The 5,212-nt window shown below is 34.7% G+C and overlaps 1 long non-coding RNA gene across 1 annotated transcript; it reads right to left on the bottom strand.

The window, feature by feature from the left end:
* Positions 1–1,337: 1,337 nt before the first annotated feature.
* Positions 1,338–4,544, bottom strand: LOC112977052. Its single transcript, XR_003257292.1, has 2 exons — positions 4,423–4,544; positions 1,338–2,007 (listed from the first exon to the last, which is right to left on the bottom strand). It is a non-coding gene; the product is annotated as an uncharacterized LOC112977052 (long non-coding RNA).
* Positions 4,545–5,212: the final 668 nt, after the last annotated feature.

Genomic DNA, 5,212 nt, shown 5'->3' with positions numbered 1-5,212 from the left:
CCAAGAGTGAAAATTGGCCACGGAGGTTTAAACAAAACTGTCCATCTGTTAATACCGTATCACTTTCTCAGCTTAGAGTCCTCTTTCTAGTGAAAAAGACAGCTTGAGGTCTTTCACCACAGCATGATTTATAAGGTGCCAAACTTATAAATTGACATTCAAACTTAAATTTCCAGCTATGGGAGGGACTGCCTTTTTATTTTGGCTTTGGCCCAACTATTTTTTCTCTAACTTGACAAACCATAATTTGTTTCAATACTGTGAATGTTTCTTTATTAAATCACAGATGTTGATATCTTAACATCAGTACTAATTCACACAAGACTGCAGTGTTGAGTTAAACATTTTTTAGTAACACCTACTTCTATTTATGGTTATTAAATTAACCAAGAAACCAAGGCTGTAAACCTTGAACAGGAATAATGGATGCACCAAATTGTTAAAGACCATTGCTTGAATTTTACTTTTGACAGCTTTATAAACATACAGAGCTAGATCCAAGGATCATGGGAAGCAGAAGTGGTAAAATAGCATCTCACAATAAGGAAAGGGCTCCCAGTATAACAAGTGTTTCTTCAAAAGGAAGCAAATTAAACATCTAGCTTTAGCGTGCAACACTGTTTTCCCCTTAATTACTTAGTGAATAAACATCTTTGAATGAAGCATATAAAGATCTCTTAAGAGCAAAGCTTGTTTTCTCCCTTTAGGACCTCGCTAACTTGTTTTAAAACTTTAGGAAAAAAAAGAGGAAGTATTAAGCTATTCTTTCACAACTTCACTTTGAGATAAAAATTAAATCATGTCTCTTATTGTTCAAAAGTCCTCAGTAACTAGATAAATTTGTCACATTTTAAGATGTGCAAAGGTCAATACTACATTTAAAAAAAGACAAAGAGAGACATTTACCAAAGCTCAAGATAATTTCTGCCTTCTAGGTCCTAGTTTTGTCCTGTTTGTTGGTTCTTAATTTTACTTTTCCGTTTGACAGAACAGAAATCAATTTTAGATGCACTTCTTTATCTTAGAAAAACCTCCAGTATGTACAGCTAAATAAATGATTTTACCTAGTCAAAGTTTCCAGTGCACTACCTTACTCCCTGACATTTTATTACCCTTTCATTTAGTTATGTTATCGCTCTGTTTTCCTACCTCCAGTTTAAGAAGTGTGAGGTACGCTCCATTATGACCATATTAAGCAAAATGACAAATGCTGTAAAGGAAAATCTTCAGCACTGCCTATGTCTTTTGGCAGATCACAGAGTACACACTGTGGAGAAGCTGCTGCACAGCATTTCTGAGTTTGGCATATATATACACATCAGAGAAACTGTAACAGATCCAGAAAGACTTACATATTTTATTGGGGGGAGGGGTCAGAGGGAAGAGAGTTTTGAAACTTAAAATAACAAACACATAAGGGTTTCCTTTATTCCACCCCATCACGGGGGAAAAAAACACTGTCACGTTTGCTAGTTCTTTACTTCCATACAAAATGTCGCAAATCTCCAACTTACTGTACACATCTAATGTTCCCAAAATGTTAGAGATTCTAAAGTTACTTTTAATTCCATTAAAAATATCTCTGGTACGAAATCAGTATTTTTAATTGGAAAGTTACATTCAATCTTGTAAAACATTTGCAATATACAGTTTTTACAGCATGTAATACACCACTGTAGACCTACAAAGATTTTTTTCTTCTACAGTTGGCTCTTTACCATCTCATGATCCCCTTTAAATAAATAGTTTAACAAAGACATCTCACTTCTGATAACAGAAGTAACATCACAGGTAAAGAGAATATCAACCATGTTGCAGAAATGCTACAACAAAGCCCCTTTCACCCGCCAGTCTTGAGAAAGCAAATCCTGCAATTCTTCTTCATCTTCACTACCAAGAGTCTCATCCTCTTTCTCTTGTGTTGATCTTAATCTCATGGCTTCTTTAAATTTCTCCTTCATCAAATCCTGGCGATTACGCAACAGCTCAACACGGCGGTAACATTCGCTGTTTAAAAGTAAACCACCTATTAATACTTGTTAATTAATATTTAATTATTAATATTTACATTTGATATTAATATTTAATATTAATTCCACATTAACTGGATTTTCTGAAGTGCTGTATTTTGCTTCTCCAACTCTACAGGAAAAAAAGCTTAAAAGCTTCCCAACAATAAAAACAGTCTTTCAGTACGCTACTGCACCTTCTCTGTATTAATCAAGTGGAAACAGAACAAAAGAGAGGAGAGGCACAGGCAATTCTCTATCAATGAGATCTAATCCAAACATAGAACAACTGCAACACCACCACAAATTGATTTAAGAAGAACACAGACCAGTATCTGGACTTCCATACAGGAAGAGAATCATATCTTTGCTCCACTTACGTTTTTCACATATGGCAGAAAGGTGAGCACTGGCTATCACTTTTTATATCTTAGAGGTAGCATCCCTGAACTGAAGACAGAAGAGTAACACAAGTGCTCATATCCTTTATCCACTTATTGGGTGCTAAACTAGGCCTCTCAACTCATCTCTGACTTTCAATTTTGCACTTATTTAAAAAGTTCTATTCTCAAAAATTATATTAATAGTAATTCTAGTAATTTTAATAGGATATTTTGTTGAAAACACCAAGTAGGATAAGCCTCTCTGAAATATATCTTTGCTTGTTTCATTCTTACTTGCTAGGAAGCGTCAACAAGGAAAGATTACTATCTGGATCCTATTTCACCTTGTAAATCTGCAATAGAATTACTTACAGGCAGCCATACCTGAAGATATGAAGGCTAAGGAAAACATGAGTTTCACAGGAATTATTTTGAYTTGTAGATTCTTTATAATTTTCCACCATGTGCAAGAAAAACCCAGCTAACCAAAAGGAAGTTCTAAACCAGAGGATGTCTGCACAGCGGAAGTTCAGTAAGAGACGTTACACTGGAATAAGTATCAAACGTGAAAACCAAGAATGGCATTTTTAGATAGGTACTTTGTGCTTTTAACTGCACTTGGTATTCCAGACCAAATTCATCATCTCAGATGCTTTTAAATTGTGACTCATAATTCCACAATTTACTTCACCAGCATCTGGGAAATGTTCTTGATTAAAACTGAGTGAAACATTCTAAAGTTCTTTTAAAGATAGCTTTATTTCTAATGCTGAAAGCCCATGGGCACATATGCTTAAGGGTAAGCTTCTGGAGCTGAAACAGAGTATTTAAAGGTAAAACAGAAGACATTTTCTCACCCTGCACGGAAGACCTGCTTTATCTGCAGAATTTCTTCTAGACATACAGTAGCGCTCTGAAATAACCTGTGTTCAAAACACTCAGAAAGCTACAAAAATGGTCTTATAAAAGTCTATATGGAACTTTACTTCAGGGAAAAATCATTATGGCAACAAATTGAAACTCTCTACAAGTTTCTGAATGTTTTAAATTTTTTTCTATGTACTATAGCATTTTAAAGTACTGGTAAAAATGAATGCTCGAAGACAGTCAGCTTTAGCTCAAGCCCTCTTCAAAATGAGATGATCATTGTTAAAAAGACATTCCTTCACCATCAAATCTAAATTTGAAGCCAATGCTGTTGTTACTACTGCTGATCATCTGTATCATGTAAATCTGGCCAGGTGGTTTAAGTGTTGCTTTAATTTTTAGCATCGCCTTTTTGCTGAAAGCTTTGTTACAAATCAGAATTATTTTTTCTATCAGTTGTACATGGTAAGCAACATGGTGATAACAATCTGTCACACTAAGCTGTGTTTCAGGTTACATGCAGTTTAATGCTTCTGCAATTGCTACACTCACTTTTTCAAAAGAAAAAAAAAAGACTTCATGTAATGAAGTGCATCATTCAACAAAACCTTTGAGTAACTTTTGTTAGAGACGAGAAGAGTTAGCCACAAAACAGTACTTTCAGCACAGCAAATGGATGGTCAAAACGCAAATCTCATTACAGAAATTATGCTTGTTTGCTGTGCAGAAAATCAGACCTTGTTTAAAAAAAAAGAGTATTGTTAAATATGTTCACATAAATTCACTCAGAATTCATAGAGAAGAATTACTCAGAACTCACAGAGAAATACAGTTTAAGACATTTCATGGGGGCGAAAAAGGCAGTTTGTTCAAAGGATTTACATTTTATTGCTTCATTTTGCCCTTGCCTGTTTGCTATTTTCAGTGATCCTAGTGCAGTCTCTTAGCAAATAATTACATAGCTTTGCACCAAAATTCATGTTCTTATTAGGTATTAATTTGAGATTTAAGGGAATCTACCTTTGTCCTCCAAGTCAAATACCCAGGTGATTAATGAAAAGTAGTATCATAGAAGATTAACATTAAAAATGTTTGAGTCCAGTCAAATAGATACCCATTCCTGCTGGAGAACATAAAGTCTGAGGAAAAACTGATCTACTTACATCTGCTCATCAATTTCTCCAATCTGACGATCCAGTCGTCCCTCCTCATCCTCTTCTGCCACTATTGCTTCTGAAATCTAAACCAGAAAGGCTCTAAGAAAATTTATATTCATCCTGACTTTCACTGTTGTTCTTTTTTGATGTCCATGTCTTCCCTTCCTCCCCTTCCCCCACCCCACATCAAGTGTCTTATAACTGTCAATCTCCTATACATACAGTCCTACCTTCGCAAAAGAATCTGGAGACATATACAGAAAAAGACTTTGTGATCTGGATTAATTTTAAATGGAAAGGACACAATAGAATGTTTAAAAAAAAAAGTTAGCCCCAAAGCAGCCAAACTACTTTTTATCATTTTGAATTTTTCAATACACTACTATTTGAAATGGAGCATAAACAAATTATGCACATCCAAACTCTCAGACTGAAATAGGAACTCTCTCTCAATATTTGGGACTTAATTACACAAGCTTATTGAAAGTAATGGTTAAATATTCCCACTAGATGCCGAAGTATTTCTAACCTGTTATTTTTTTCAGCATATACTTTCTCAAATCTGAATGTCTGGGAGATGCTATGCAATCAATGGTCCACACGTAACTGAGAAGATTCCTTCTAAGATGAAGAATTATCTGAATGGCTAATGCTAGCAAAATGTATCCACTACTGTTTTTGTATGAACATTCACTCTGATTATAGCGCTGACTGCTTTAAAATGAGCAATGATAATTTTTTTTCACCACTTAGCAGTTGACATACGAGCAATTATTTACAATTAAAATTGAAGAAA

The sequence above is a fragment of the Apteryx rowi genome, unplaced genomic scaffold (assembly GCF_003343035.1).
Source record: "Apteryx rowi isolate R43461 unplaced genomic scaffold, aptRow1 scaffold_797, whole genome shotgun sequence".
In the NCBI taxonomy this organism is placed as follows: domain Eukaryota; kingdom Metazoa; phylum Chordata; class Aves; order Apterygiformes; family Apterygidae; genus Apteryx; species Apteryx rowi.
The sequence above is the reverse complement of the archived record's forward strand: the minus strand, read 5'-3'. Positions and strand labels throughout refer to the sequence as shown.